Genomic DNA, 16454 nt, shown 5'->3' on the forward strand with positions numbered 1-16454 from the left:
AACCACATGTACATATCCATGTACCAAGTATCCACACACATATAGTACAGACAGCTGAGAGAGGCAGGGTAGGCGACCCCCATCCGGTCCAGCCTGGGTCAGACCCCACCTCAGGCAAAGTTACTGAGCAGCCCTTCCTCAGCTCACCTTGTGTTTGATGCAGCATCCAGGAAAGCACTACCCAGGGGTCAGCTGGCTGAACTTACTACATGAACAGAGCCCTCCCCTATCTGGGCTCAGATTCCTCCAGAGTGGAATCAAGGGGAGTGACCACATGAGACTGTGTAAAAGGGTGGCTCGTGGACCACCTGCACCAGAATCTCCTGAGACTTATAAAAAATTCAGAAGCCCATGCCCAGGCCTGACTTACATATCAGGTTCTTTGTGTGTGGATATCCATGAGCTAATTCCCCAACTCATATCTATGTCTACTGCAGTATAAGAACCACTGGGGTCCTCAACTCAAATACGTCTTCAGGGTCCAGTCAGGTGATACACTGCATTTCAATGAATCCAAGGTGCACCAATTATAGACACAACATTATTTTATGTACTAGGAAAAAAAAAAAAAAAACACTGTCAATAAAGAATGACCCAAAGTTTTCCTACCTTAAAATGTCTCAGAAACATTCCTTTTTTATATTCTGCTTGTTACTTTGCCAGAAAATATGACTCAAGGTCATTATTTCAATAATAAATATATTCTTTATAATGTCAAGTTTATGCTCTTTCTGTTAACACAATAGTTTTGTCTTTCAATGCCAAATCACGATGAGTTCGTAAATGACATGTGAAGTACCAAAAATCTGTATAAGTCAACTGCAGCAAAAATAATAAGAACCACCATGACCCAATTCAAGTGTGCCCTGATAACAGCAGCTCCATCACAGCCGCCTCCTGGTCAGTGACAATCTCAAGAAGCCATCAATTTTAAGATGGATTCAGGTATGCTAACATGTAAAAGAAATGTACATCTCAGAAATGCTGAAATACGACAAATGCACATAAGACAGTAAGGAGGCCGGGCGCGGTGGCTCAAGCCTGTAATCCCAGCACTTTGGGAGGCCGAGACGGGCGGATCACGAGGTCAGGAGATCGAGACCATCCTGGCTAACACGGTGAAACCCCGTCTCTACTAAAAATACAAGACAGTAAGGAGTGCCGAGGGCTGAAGGAATCAGAGAGCAGACACTCTACTGCGTGACAGCCATATGAGCATCTGTGCTGTCCACAAACAACACAGTGAGCTGTACCTGGCCCAAGGGTAAGATGATCATAAAATTTGCTGTCTAAATTGGGATACTTCCTAGAGTAAAGGGGACACTTACTGATTATGCCAGGAAAATGGCATAAACTCAAACTGTCCTGGGCAAACTGTGATGAAAGTTACCCTACCTATTTGCCAGCAAACAGTAACCCCTTGGTAACATGATCACCACAGTTGATCAATCTGAACATTTAGAATCTGTAACATTATGCATTGATTGAAGCTTCTTTTCACTTTATGTCTTAAAAATCTCCAGGGCCAGGCACGTTGGCTTACTCACGCCTGTAATCCCAGCACTTTGGGAGGCCAAGATAGGTGGATCACGAGGTCAAGAGATCGAGACCAACCTGGCCAACATGGTGAAACCCCTTCTCTACTAAAATACAAAAATTAGCTGGGCATGGTGGCGTGCACCTGTAGTCCCAGGTACTCGGGAGGCTGAGGCAGGAGAATCGCTTGAACCTGGGAGGCGGGGGTTGCAGTGAGCCAAGATTAAACCACTGCACTCCAACCTGGTGACAGAGTGAGACTCCATCTCAAAAACAAACAAAACCAAAACAAAAAACAAAAAACAAAAAAAACAAACCTCCAGAAGCCTGATATCTTTATGCCTTGTAGAGTTCCCTTAAGTGTCCTCAACTACCTTGCAATTACCCAAACTACCACTTCCTAATATGGCATGTCTGTGCATTTTCCCAAGACCACTGCAAAATCCCCTAGAGATCCCTACAGTCATTTGAAGGGATTAGATCAGTGGTTCTCAAGTGGGGGCTATGTTGTCCCCCAAGGGACATTTGGCAACACCTGAAGACATTTTTTATTGTCATGACTGGGTGGTGCTACTAGCATTTAGTGAACAGAGGCCAGGGATGACGCTAAACATCCTACAATATGCAGGACAGGCCCTGACTACAAAAATTATCAGTCCCAAAGCGTCACTGGTGTCAAGGTTAAAAAACCCTGGATTAGATCGAGGATAAGACTTTTGCTCTGTCTACTTTTGGGCAAACCGCTCTGCTTCCTTTGAGTTCTGACAACTGTCCTGGCAAGCTGTCTTCCACAGCTGCCAAGGGTTACAGCGAAATCTGGGAAGGAGCCTCCACAGTGATGGAAGAGATGGCACAGATGTCAGTCTCCATGAGGAAACTAATAGAACTTTCTCAGTTTCATGGGAGCAGACAAGATTGACAGACTGCATGACTTTGCCCTTCTCCAACGTCACTAGAAAAGAAAGTGACAGCAAACATATCAGGCAAGTTGAAGCTGCAGCTCTCATTAGTGCTCAGGGACCCTGAACTTTCACAGATGTGTTTGCGCATCTGCCCTGGAACCCACAGCAGCCCAGGAAAATACCCCATGCCGAATGGGCTTGTTCCAGGCTTAAGAAAAGTCCCCTCGGACATTTCAGATCTGCCCCAACCAGCTGCCTGAGTGTAGGAAGTCACTTTCATCACTGTTGATGGGCTACTTTCTCCATGGGAAGTAGCAAGTGGGCTGGAAGTACTACAGGAAGACACCTCCCCACATAGACACCTTTTAGAGAATGGAGACTCCTGAAGGTAATGAGAGACCTCGGACAGAAAACCAGGGGACTGATTCAGGACCAAGGACAGAACATGAAGTGTAGAGGTCTCAAATCCAGGCCAGAAACATCTTCTGTGAAATTAGTTCCCTTGGGCTACTGTTGCAAAGTGGGTGGCTTAGAACAAGATATATTTGTCTCACATTCCTAGAGTGGAGAAAGCTGAAATCAAGGTATCAGTAGGGTCACACTGCCTCTGAAGGCACTAGGGGAGGGTCTGTTCCAGACTTCTCTCCTAGCTTCTGGTGGCGTGCAGCCTACCTCCAGCCTTTGCGTGGCATCTGCCCCAGCCTAACTCCAGCCTTCGTGTGGCTTCCACCCCAGCCTAACTCTGGCCTTTGCACGGCATCTGCTCCAGCCTAACTGCGGATTTACGGGGCGTTCACCCAACACGTGTGCATCTCTTCACATGGCATTCTTTTTACAAGGACACCAGTTGCATTGAAATAGGGGCCTACCCTGCTCCAATATGAGCTCTTCTTAACTGGTGATATCCACAACAATCCTATTTCCATGTAAGGTCACCGTCTGAGGTACTGGGGGTTAGGGTTTCAAAGTATGAATTTGGGAGAGGATCACAATTCAGCCCATATACAATTTCTAAGTTACTACTATTCTTATAAGAAATGCCAAAAGTTCTCATCCAGGCCTAAGGAAGTACTTTCATGAGGAGGCAACATCCCAAGCAGCTATGTGAGCCAGGGATTACGAACTGCGAACCCTAAGCACTGATGCGGCTGTCAAATCCAACCTCCTTAAATCCATTTCTTTTTATTCTCTTTTCCTAAGACCTGGCTTCTGATTCCTAGTGCAAGATGACCATCATTCAGACTATTAAAGTACAGCACACTATTTATCTAAAGTTCACACTTGAATCCATCTTCATTCTCTGAAACACAGTCACGAACCTAGAGGTAAGTGAATAATGCCTGGCATGAAGTCAGTGTTCAATAAAGGTGTGTTCCTTTTTCCTACAGCTCTCAGTCCCAATGATGATGTCACAAAATCAGGATGTTACAGAAGATCATAAGCATTGAGTCAGAAAACTCGGTTAAAGCAGTATTTCAAGATCCTAGTCCCGATTCTTGGCCAACATAGAGAAAAGGGAGATAAGCAATGGTTATTATGTTGACACTCAAGGAAAACAGATTAAAAACTAAAACAAAACCACCTACCAAAATAAATAAACCAAAGCTAAAAAAAAAAAAAAAAAAAAAACAACAATTCAGAGTATTTGGGCCACCTGGTGTAGGGCAATGAGTAATATACCTTTTTGACACTGTTTTACCTTTTTAAAGCTATTTTCTCAATAGCCTTAAAAGAATCACCATCATGAGTCAGAAATCAACATCATCAAAGGAAAAAAGTCAACATATATTTAAATAGAACTTCCATTGCAGTTGCTTTTATCTGAAGTATTAGACAACTGCTGCACTTAAATTGTTTATAATTCTTATGGAGAGACAAGATGTCGACATGTGGAAATTAAACAATACAAAATTCAAAGAATAACTCAAGATAACAATAGAACTGTCACAAAGTAATATATGATTATGTGCCACACAAACAATATAGAAAATAAGTGCTACAAGAACTCAGAGGGAGTGATTACTTTAGGCTGGAAGTCCAAGAATGACAATTTCAAAGAAGTAGATTCTGAGATGAGACTTGAAAATCATAAAAGTATATTTTGTATAATCTCTTTAAGAAAACAGAGGAGTTGGTAATGGAAGTTCCAGAAAGATTTTATTCTAAAGTAGCTAATATTATTTAATGATTAAAGACAGTCAATGAAGCTTTAGAAGGAGCCTAAGTTGTTGAACAAAGAGGTTCAATGGCTTGAGCTCAGATCCTTCAGTCAACGTGGCATCATGTTAAGTGGATACCTCATTATTAAGTGATACCAGCACAGTGGCATGTTCAGATTGATAGCTGATGGTATGGCAGGCTTCTTCTAAGATGACTCCCAGTGATCCCCTGCTTCTGGTAGTCACAGCCCTGTAACCCCTTCCACTTGACTGTGAGCTGGACCTCTTGACTTGCTTCTAATGAACAGAATCCTGCAGAAGTGATGGATATCACTGCTAAGATAAGATTACAAAAAGACTGACTCCTGTCTTTCTGGACCTCTCCTTCTCTCTCCTTTGTTCATTGCCAAGTCATGAGCTGTCCTATGGAGAGTTCCATGTGGCAAGGAGCTGAGGTAGGTCTCCAACCAACACCCAGCAAGAAAGTGAGGCCTTAGTCCAGCACCCATGAGGAACCGAATCCCACCTGCAATCATGTGAATGAGCTTGGAAAGGGATCCTCCCTGGGAAGGCTTGACAGGACTGCAGCCCTGTTCCATGCCTTAACCACAGGCTTGTGAGAGACCTTGGGTTCAGCTGCATCCAAACTCTTGGCCCACAGAAGCTGTCTGATAAATAATGTTTGTTGTTATACGCTGCTAAATTGGGGGGCAATTTGATACTTAGCAATAGATAACTAATACACCTGGCAAAGTGCCGGGGCATCTATTTCTTCAATCTTCCAACCAAGTCCCTCTCTGGCTTCATGATAAATGGATTTCAAACTTAACTAACTGAGGTCAGAAGATACAAGAGAGACTGTACATCAGATTTTGAATGGCAGGTGCTTTGCAGTTACATATATGATTCTGAAGAGACATAAACTAAATGTCAGGAGGTCTGGGCCTAAAACCTTCTCTGGTAGCCTTTCCTAGAGGGAGTGGATATTTAGATGCTACAGCCAGGAGGCTAGCCTTCTAATAGCCGGCCACTCTAGGTCACGCCTCTCATGAAGACGAAGTGCCATGCCACAGAGGGCTGAGCCACACTCACTGATCCAGAGCCAGTGGGTCTCAGTTCTACCATACAGGCTTCCTTCTAGATTGTTCCTGCAGCCTATCTCCTAAAGCCTAAGCTTTAGAAGGAGCCTAAGTTGTTGAACGAAGAGGTTCAATGGCTTGAGCTCAGATCCTTCGGTCAAAGTGGCAACATGTTAAAGCATTTTTGAGTTCTCCAAGCTGAACTGCTATTTTGTTTCATGATGTTTCTGACGGTGTCAACTTTGGCCTCTGGAAGAGACGGGAGGAACCAGCACTATCTGCAGGGACTCTGTCCTTTTGGTGTGTATATGCACATATGGTGTTGAGCTGGAGTTCCTAGAAACAGATTGAGGATGTGAGAGCAAGTCATTTATTTGGGAAGTGGTCACACAAAACACCAGAAAGTGAAAAAGAGAAATATGTCAATAAAGGATATAGTATGAGGTGGGTTACTGCTAAGGGCAGCTGGGTTTAACCCTGTAAGGTCAGGAATCAGCAAACTTTTTACGTAAATAGCCAGACAGTAAATATATTAGGATTTGTGGGTCCTGCGATCTCTGTTAAAACTACTCAGCTCCACGTGGAAGCAGTCATAGACAATATGTAAATGAATAGGCTTAACAATGTTACCACACATATATATAATTACATATTTTTAATATATATATTTAAAACAGAAACAGTAGACCGTATTGGGCCGACCAGCAGCTGACCACCAACTTCTCCTCTAGAATGGTATGGGATGTAATGTGGATCACTTCTCAGTGACACCTCAGTTAGGGATGAGGGAGCTGCAATATTAACCAACCTCCTGCCATCAGTCATTGGTTGAGGCCTGAGAAGTTTCGAGCAGCCAGAGAATAGAGTTACAGGTGTCTGTAGTTGGAAGCCATCAGATTGGCAATGCACAAGAATGGTGATTGCCAAAGGAATACGGGCAGAGCACCAGTGGGGTCTGCGGACAGCCCTTGTCCCAGCCTAATCCATTCTGAAAGAGAAAGAGAATAGGGTGGTGACAGAGAGAAACACAGAGGCCTTCTAAGATGGGTGGTGTGGCTTGTCAACTCCGCTCTTCCTCGTCCTTCCCCGCTACCTCCCTCTGTCCCTGCCCTCCTGGATTTTTAAGGAACTGCCATAGTGATGAATCCAGTAGGTGGAGCTTTCTTTTAATACATTTTATCTGTTGCCCCAGGTATGCCCCAACCGCAGCTCAACCACAGCTCAATCAACCAAAAGCCCTCACTTTCTTCGTATATCCAGAGACCCTTTTATCCTGAAAGAGCACTCTTCTGTGGGTGGGGTGGTGGTTATTGTTGTTTTAATTTGAAATTAAAATGTCATTTTGCTGATTGGGAAAAGATTGGGAAAATCAAAGAAGGGATTGTGCAGCTACCAAGTCTACTATCACAAGCCACACCCCATCCTCACTGAAGGGGAGAAAAATGACCCTTCTTCTTTTCTACTCCCAGTTAAAGTCAAAGCAAAAAAACAAAATTAAATCATCTTATTATGTAATTGGGACTAGGCCTGGGGCTGCAGCAGTAAAGAAGGGATTAAGGACAGCGCCACCTGGGCAGCCATTCTCCTGGGCCCCATTACCTCCCCCTCACTCCTTTTTGTAGCCAACAGATGAAAATGCGAGCCTAGCAATCTTTGATCTTTTACTTGCTGACACAAATCCTTTAAGCTTCCAACCTTTTCTGCTGAGGTAATTAGTACTAATTAAAAGGTTTCCAACAGTCTTTGCTCCCTTTTTTTCCTATGTGTCTCCCCCTTCTCCCCCCTCCCGCAAAGAAATTGCTTTTACAAGTACCTTCCATCTCTGAAGCACAGGCATCCCTCACTTTCTCCTTTATCTGACTTGGTCAGATCAAGTAGATTAGTGACTCCATTATTCCGAATACAAAGCCAGACAACAGGTTTTTACTATCGCTCCTGACCTGTTGAGACTGCGTGGGCTTATATCCCGAAACAAGCGCCTCAGCTTGTATGAAAAGACAGCCCAATTATGCAGGAAAAGACACTATGCAGTGTCTTCTGGTGCCCAAGGAAGGCCACCACTGAATGATGAGGGGTTGAACTCAGTGTCTGTCACACGCACATACATGCACAGGTGTGCATGCACACACTGCCTCTTCGTGAACTGACCAGTTGTACAACTGATATCCCAGCCTGCTTTGTTCCCATGCTTTATATTTGTTTGGAGGGGTTACAGGGGTTGGGGGAAGAGCCAAAGGGACTATGTATTTAAAGGATAATGCCCAAAATTAAAGAACCATCTTATTAAAGTTTATAAAAGACTTGGAGGAAAGCACACCCCCTGCCCCATAAACACACACACACACACACACACACACACCACACACAGCCACGGATTCAAATTCACAATAAAATGAACAAGTGCAGTGGGGTCCCACTGGCTCTTCACCATGGGAGTGGGACATGAAAGCCCTCATGCTGTATCTGGGCTGTGAGCTCTGTCCTGGAACAAGAGTATAGCCCTGACAGGGGCTTCTGAGATGCACCATGGCCTGCAGCTATAACTGATGACAAAGTGCAGTGGCTGAAAACTCTGGTTGGAAGATACTGGTCCATCGAGGAGAGGAACCCAGTGCAGTCCAAAGGCCTGAGCAACCAGTAAACAGAAGCCTAGTGTGGACAGCAGGCCTTTAAGTAAACTCTCCTCCAGGAACCAGCTTTGGGCAAGGCTGCTGCTCCTCTCCAAGCCATTCTGACAACCTGGCAACCCTGAACTGCACCCAGACCCTGTCCCTAACCCTAGAGTGTGACAGTCCTCCCACATAGGCCCTGGAGTTCTATGACCAGCCTCACTCCCTCCTCCTCCTCCTCCTATCCTGGCCTTTGGGAAGGGAGCAAAGGGAAGGATACTATCCAGCATGGCTTGCCCTCACCTCTGGGCTCCTCCTTTCATCCTATGCAATTCGGAGACACAGGAAGTCAGGGATGTGCCTATGCATCTCCCCTCAGAGTAAAGATCTTGGCCCTGTGTTTTGCTCCACCTGCCCAAAGCTGATCCCTGGAGGACAGAGCTGGAACAAAATATTCACTCTTTAAGATGCCACCGCTCCACAGGGGAAGGGCACATGGTGTTAAAATCTCAATCACACAGAGTCCCTTTCCTACACAATGATAACTGAGGCTCAGAGGAGTTAATCTTAAGGAAATGATAATGGCTACTTTCATGAGCACTTCAGATTTGCACACAACCCTCGCATGCAGCCCTCACCTGCCTCGCCCACTGACCCTGAGAGGCAGGTGAGACCCGCTCCACCAGTCACATGGAGGAACTGAGGACAGAGGAGGTGGCCCACTTGCTCAAGGTCACACATTGGCTCACGACAATGGCTCCATGGCTCTGTAGACCATTCCAGAGGTAGGGGAGATGAGATGGCCACATTCCCACACCCCTCATCCTGGAATTCGGCATTTTTGGGGGATTGGAAGTGGCCCCTCTCCTCATTCTGCAGGGTGGACTACACCAGTGGCTGCAGCCAGCAGACCCCTTTCCTGACTGGCTGCTGGGGTCTTTTGTGATAAATGGATGAAAATCCTCCTGCAGAGCCCCTGCGCTTAGAAATTAGTCACTTAAATGAGCTTTGATGAAGCTCCCAGGATTAGTGTGGGATGCCTCTAAAAAATAAATCCACTCCCTACCCTACCCTCCTAAAAAAAAGTTAACATTGAAAAGTAATGGATTTAATGATCTAGAAAATCTAGACGCTGGAAACTCCAAGGGAGATCATATTAAATTAGACCAGTACAAACAAGCCAAACTCGATTTATCCTCTTGTGGTTACAGATTTTATCTACTAAACCAGGTTTTCAGGGCTAGTCTGTTTTCAATGAATAGAATTTTTGAATGTCAAGTCCCAGGATTCCTAGTGGAAGATAATTTACCCTCAGGTTCTCCGTTCAGCCAGGGTTGGCCATGCTTGGATCTCTGCAGAGGGCCTGAGACACAGGCCAGTCCTCCTCCGGTTCCTGTGGCCGGGCCACCTGTTGAGGGCTAGCCACAGGCAGGATTCAGAGGTGGCAGAGGTCAGGATTCAGGGAGAAAGAGGAATTCTTTCCTTGGCTCCTTCCTGAGAGAGTAAGGAGGCATGAGGGGGGATGGGAGGGTAAAGAAGCTGCAGAGAATGTCCTGGAATGGATGTTGCCTATTCTTAAAAATACGGATATAGGCTGGGCACGGTGGCTCATGCCTGTAATCCCAGCACTTTAGGAGGCTGAGATAGGCGGATCACGAGGCCAGGAGATCAAGACCATCCTGGTTAACATGGTGAAACCGACTCTACTAAAAATACAAAAAATTAGCCGGGCATGGTGGTGAGCGCCTGTAGTCCCAGCTACTCAGAGGCTGAGGCAGAAGAATTGCTTGAATCCGTGAGGTGGAGGTTGCAGTGAGTTGAGATTGCACCATCGCACTCCAGCCTGGGTGACAGAGTAAGACGCTGTCTCAAAAAAACAAAACAAAAAAAAGGATATAAATTAGATTAAGAGTACCCTAAACACCATCATGGGCCTGGCACTTAGGGAAATGCCTCAGGGTACAGTAGAATCTCTAGACCAAAAGTGACACGAAGCCATTTTAAGTCCTCCTTCATCCCAGGATGGTAAGGCCACCAGCTTGCCTCTCAATGCAATGGTGAGGAAGCCTTTGACTGCCCACCCTTGCTCTCCAAGGCCATTTTCTAGGCCTGTTGTGTGGGAAAAGGTGGCCACCTTCACAGGGAGGGGACTTGGCTGCTATGCTGATTTGGGGAGCTGCTGAGACGTTAATTATAACAGAGAGAAGGTGGGTGGGGGGAGGGAAGGAAATTACCTTTGAAAATTATGAAAAATACCTTGACGACATCTCTTTGAGGCTCACATTTAGCTCTCGCAAAAGATTTCTGCCAAAGGGTGAGTTCTGACAGAGGGAAGATGAAATGAGGGGCTGGGGGAGGAGGCAGTGACGGGGGTTGCTCGGCAAAGAGGCAGCCGTCTGTCAGGACTGATGACTCGGCAGCTGAAGTCAGACTGGGATATTTACCTACCCATTTCAGGGAGTGGCTCAGGAGGAGAAGAAACCTGGACAGCAACCAGTCTGGCCAAGATGGCCACAGAGATATACATAAAAGCTGGTCAGGCCCTCAGACCACTGGGAGGTTCCCCGTAGGCTCTGATGATACATGGGAGAGAATTAAGTTTGGAAGGTAATGCAGAGCATCCCTGGTTCTGTTAAATCTACCTAGAGCAGGGCTGCAAGCTCCTGGCCCACACTCCACACTCACATGTCAGAGGGATGCAGGCGAGGAGAGAGCGGACAAATCCCATCACTTCTTTTTAGGGGCCCCCTAGCTTCGAATTTTAAGTCACCACACTTTTCTGCGCTATTCCTGGCTAATGCGGGCTTATCAAAAGGCTATTTTCTTTACTTAATTCCAAAAGAAGCAGGGAACTTCTAACGTAAGGTTGGTTTTTTGTTTGGCTGCTATTTGATGAGGGATGCATCTTAGTTTAGTGAGAAAAACACAGAACTGGGAGTCAGAAGCAGTGGGGTACCAAAGAGGCGGGGAGGGGCTAGTGGGGCACCCACCTTGGCTGAAAGGGGTGTTTTCAGCTCTGACATTGTTGAAAATCAGCTGATGGTGGTCACTAAAAGCAGAGTGAGGGGCTTTGTTATTGTTTGTAAATTCCCTGCAGACAGTGCAGTCCCTTATTACCTGCACCTGAGCAACCTGCTGCCATCCCTACCCCAGGTACCCCACTGCTCAGGAGACCTGGGTTCAGGATCACTTCTGCTCCCTGCAGTATGCGTGATTTTGGACAAGGCACTTGATATATCTGTGCCATAGGCTCTTCATCTGCAAAAATATAAGGGAATTGGCTAAATCATTACTAAATCTACTAAATCTCTTCCACTTAAAAGTTTCTAAAACTCATATTTTCCCCTAAATATTTCAACTTAAAAGTCAGCAGTGGAAAGGATCTCCCATGACTATGTTGAAGGAAATCACAGGCTCACATGGGCAGTGCTTAAAGATGGGCGCATTCTCAGAGAGCACTCGAGCACCCGTCAAACATTGCTTCCATCTGCAAAGGCAGGGAAGGGATTCTCTGATCCGAAACACTGCCAGCCAGTTTGTCCAGGATGGCAGAGGACTGCAGTGTGGGCAGCCACGGGAGTGTGTGCCCAGTGGGAGGCAGGTCGGCACTGGCCACGTCAGTCCCCTGTGCCCTACAGCCAACGATGCTGGGCAATGCCACCTATTTATAGAACACCTCAAGAGAGAAGCCAACCTCGGAATTGAAGGCAAACAGTGTTTGTTTTTTGTTTTTCCAAAGATGAGTTAAATGTGTTTCAAGGTCAACTGGATAAAGGGTACACCAGACAAAAAAATGAAAAAAAAAAAAAAAAAAGGGTTTAAACTGCTGCGGCTTTAAAAGCTTAACCAGTAAAGCCCCTCCAGCCTTCAGTCAATGGGAATCAAGACAATGATTTCAAGCTATTTTATTCAGTCTATAGACAGGATCACTCGATGGAGGCTGGCTCCTTTCTTTCCTTTTCCCCCATTTCCAAACTGTGATCTGTGCCCCACTCTGAAAGAACCATTTTGACAGTCTATTGTGTAGCCTTCTCAGGACATTAGCCACCCCAACACAAACACCCCGGCAATAGGAGTTTTCCAGGGGCTTCTCCCCCTCCCCCGCCCTCCCTGCTTCTTCAAATCCTGGAGGCAATGCTGCAGAAACCTATAAGCAGAGAGGATTTCTAATGCCTGCCACTTGCTTAAAATTGATTTTCAGATGAGAGCTCGAGAGAGCCAAGTATCCCCACAGTTCAGAACACTCATCATTTCTGACGATGAAGTCATTTGCTGCCATAAGCAGAACAAGGGTTAATGACCCAAAATCGAATAAATTACTGGATTCAGATCCATCATGACCATTGGTTTTAAAAATAATCTGAAGCGAGTGAGTGCAGCCTCCAAGCCATCACAAAGACGGCCTCGGCTCCCCTTCCCCTCCTCTGCTTCCGACGATAAATCCTTCGGAAGAGCATCTCGGGCTCACACACCAATTAACATTTCTCATACCGGTGCACAAGGGCCGTGCAAAGTGATTCCATAGTAAATTAGTCTGGAAATTGCCTGAATTGTGACGCTGGGAGATGTCCTCTAGGTTTGGGATGGTGGGGAGGAGGGAGAACTTTCTTCCCTAAGTGCCACTCCATCGTCTCACCCTGGAAGAGGTGGTGGGGACACCAGGGCAGGCGGCTTTCAGCACCACAGTAAATCTTCCAACAATTTATCCAAACAAAGGCCAGCGTGGGGAGAGGGCAATACTCAGGAAGCAGATGAATAAGCAAGATCAATTATGGTGGGGGGGTGACCCTGCGGCCCCACTCCATGCCACAGATCTCAAAGCAAATTGTGCCAGAGTGAAGTTGACATGCCTGGACTGAAAACAGCGGTCTCCTAAAGGATGTCTGCTTCCCTCCCATTCGTCAGAGGGGGAGCAAAAGGAGAGAATGGGGAAGCAGGGGAGGGTGGGCAGAGAGGGGCCAAGGGAAGGGTGACAAGGAGGCGGCTGAATGAAAAACCACGCATAATGGCCTGAGGTTTATTTTACAGAGAACAAAATGGCTCAATTTGAGCACTTTAGACTGTCGAAATTGGCTAGCGTGAGATACAAGGGGTTCGTCCAGGAGGATTGTTACATCAGCTACAGAAGACTGCAGGCCCAGGGGGCAGAGAGAGGGAAAATAAATATATAAACACACACACACACACACACACACACACACACACACACACACACAGGCCTTCTCCATCCTGCAAACTTTAGCAGGACCAGGGAGCACTGCAGAAGTGCTTTGCCAAGGAACTGCTTAGCCAGGCATCTGAATGCCCTTAATGCTTGCTTTTCAAATTGCATCTCTAAAATGTGGGGCTCATCTTACTTTACCCTCTTGCTTGAAGCCTAGAAAGCCGCGTCTTTTTAAAAAGAAGCCTAGTTTATTATTTAGTAGGATCAGGAGGTTTTTTTTGTTTTTTTTTTAAGGGCTGCTAATAATTTCGATCCCCTTTCAAAACAATCCAGTCCCCACTAAGAAAAAGTCAGAGCGACTGACTAATGGGAGTAATTCAAAGTACCCCAATTAAAATTCAGGTTTTGGCCTTTCGAGCAGTCTATTTAAAGATTTTTTTCCCCTAGATTGGTTGTAGACAGATGATTATTAAATATTTATGTGTCTGTGAAAGGGGCTCTTGGAGCTTGGCTCTGTGGAGGGCTGAGCTTTTTGTGGCTGTTGTTTCTCCAAAAGGAGAAACAACAGAATAGTTAGTTTATTAGGTTTCTTACCTACCTGGTTTCCAAGAGCCACCTACACTAGCCAGCAGGTCTTCACATGGCCAGACAGAGGCAAAACGGCCCTCTCCACATAAGTGGCAGGGTTACCGAGAGCCTTTGCTCAGTGGAGCTCAGGCTGACTCTCCTTCTGAACTCAGTTCAAACCCTCACTCCTCCGAATACCCTCAGCCAATACATAGGGAACTCCAGGGCTCTTGGGTCTTTCACAGTCCTCACCATATCCTGCCCTAAATTAGTGGGTGGACACTCCAGGAAGATAAAGAAAGTCCTAACTCCTTAAATGTTCACAGACTCTGAGGACAGGGTCTGGACGTTGCCTGAGGCCTCTGCCCCATCAACTTTTCTCATTGGCGGATTTGTTCTCTTTCCCTTTGTTAAATGACAACCCCATTTCAAGTCAGCCTGAACCCCTGCATTGGAGGGGTTCTCACCACAGCCTAGAACCTTCCCTAAGAAGAACTAAGTCAGCTGGTTCGTTCGTTTTTTTTTTTATTTTTTGAGATTGAGTCTTGCACTGTCGCCCAGGCTGGAGTGCAGCGATGTGATCTCGGCTCACTGCAAGCTCCGCCTCCCAGGTTCACGCCATTCTCTTGCCTCAGCCTCCCAAGTAGCTGGGACTACAGGCGCCCACCACCACACCCGGCTAATTTTTTGTATTTTTAGTAGAGACGGGGGTTTCATCGTATTAGCCAGGATGGTCTCGATCTCCTGACCTTGTGATCCGCATGCCCTGGCCTCCCAAAGTGCTGGGATTGCAGGCGTGAGCCACCGCGCCTGGCCCATTTATTTATTTATTTTTTAAATGTATTTACTTATTTATTTTCAGAGATAGGACTCTGTTACCCAGGCTGGAGTGCAGTGGCACAATCATAGCTCACTGCAGCCTCAAACTCCTGGGCTCAAGTGATCCTCCCGTCTCAGCCTCACAAGTAGCTGGAACTACATGTGTGGAGGAATCTGGCTTGCTTTTAACACCAAACTTCTTATGGGCAACTGACATGGGGTGGATGGTACGAAATAGCTATGTTCTCTTCGTTTATTCAGTCAGCAAAGGTTTATCAACATTTTCTATGAGGGAAGCACTTGAGTAAATCAATGAATTTCAGCAAGTTGAAAAGATGGGTCACTTCCACATTCTGGAATATCATGTAGCTTTAAAACATATTGAGAGACATGCATAATGCATCAGAATTGCAAAGAGAAAGCAAATAGTACAGTAATACGTACAGAGTAGTCCCATGTTTAGGGAAAAGTTAAGCAAAATAAGAAAAAGAGAGAGAGAGAGAAGACTAAAATGCTACCTTGTTGGAGCGGGATAAATCTGTCTCATTTGGCTTTCTGCAGTTAGGATTTACTGCTTATCCATTTATCAATAGACACTAATAAAGTAAAAATTTTAAAAGAAAAGGACATACCCCCTGCTCTCAAAGTTGGCTTTGGTGCAGTGGTTCCTTAATCCCCTACACTATCAACAACAAAATCACCTGAGAAACAATTTTAAACTACAGATGTTGGAGACCATACCTGAAACTTCTGATAAAGTAGGCCTGGGGTGTGGCCAGTCTGAGGCCTGCCTGACACTGTCTGCCACTCTTTCTGTAAGTTTCCCCAGGTCTTTCTGAAAATATGCGAAGTTTAATAACCAGCAGACCAGCAGTTTACTCTGCGTCGATCTCCATGTCATGTCTCAAGACCAAGAGCAGCAATTATCCATAAGCAAGAAACTATGATTCACAAGCTTCTCAAGCAGTCTGCTCTCACTCTACATAGGAGGCAAAGTCATCTGCTGGTTCAGAAAATACGGTCTACCTTGACTACAGGTACAAGTGAAAATCTAAGTTCAGACTATACCATAATATCTAAACATATTTAAAATTGGATAATTTTCACTACATTTAAAATTTACTCAATGGTGTAAATGCCTATATATTTTAAATATAGCAAAGCACCTTAAAAAATTACTACTGAAGTTAAATGTACAACTAGTAACTTATAGTATGAACTTGTAAATTACCTATTCTTAACAAAGAATTTTAATCAGTCTTTATTCATTCATTGTTCATTCATTTGCTCATTGATGAATTTATTCACTCAATTTTTCATTCAGCCACTCATGTCATTCATCCAACAAAAGTTTTGAGCCATTAGACACCCAAAAACCCCACCTGGGCTAGAGAACTCTGGCTTTATACCCATGTCCCAATCGCCATCTGATACCAAGCTCTGCCTAGTGGTACCATGAGCCACGTAAGATTAAGTACTGGCAGGCACAGCTATTCCTCATCTCCCTAAGCCACATTGCTCAGATTTGTTAGGAAGAAATGATATTCCAGGCATTCTAATGTTGACTGGCTTCTTCCTCCCCCATCAGACACTATGAGCTCAGAGACAGTTCATTTTAT

At 45.4% G+C, this 16454-nt stretch overlaps 1 protein-coding gene and 1 long non-coding RNA gene across 4 annotated transcripts in view; both read right to left on the reverse strand.

Annotated features, from left to right (window-relative positions):
- The window catches only part of LRMDA (leucine rich melanocyte differentiation associated), a 1135663-nt gene that overhangs the window by 545878 nt on the left and 573331 nt on the right, over positions 1 to 16454 (reverse strand). The window lies entirely within an intron of this gene.
- On the reverse strand, positions 4665 to 9709 carry LOC108529507 (uncharacterized). The gene is made up of 3 exons (XR_001885552.1): positions 9595 to 9709; positions 6485 to 6664; positions 4665 to 6012 (listed from the first exon to the last, which is right to left on the reverse strand). It is a non-coding gene; the product is annotated as an uncharacterized LOC108529507 (long non-coding RNA).

Source organism: Rhinopithecus bieti, unplaced genomic scaffold, assembly GCF_001698545.2.
Source record: "Rhinopithecus bieti isolate Rb0 unplaced genomic scaffold, ASM169854v2 scaffold_6022, whole genome shotgun sequence".
NCBI lineage: Eukaryota > Metazoa > Chordata > Mammalia > Primates > Cercopithecidae > Rhinopithecus > Rhinopithecus bieti.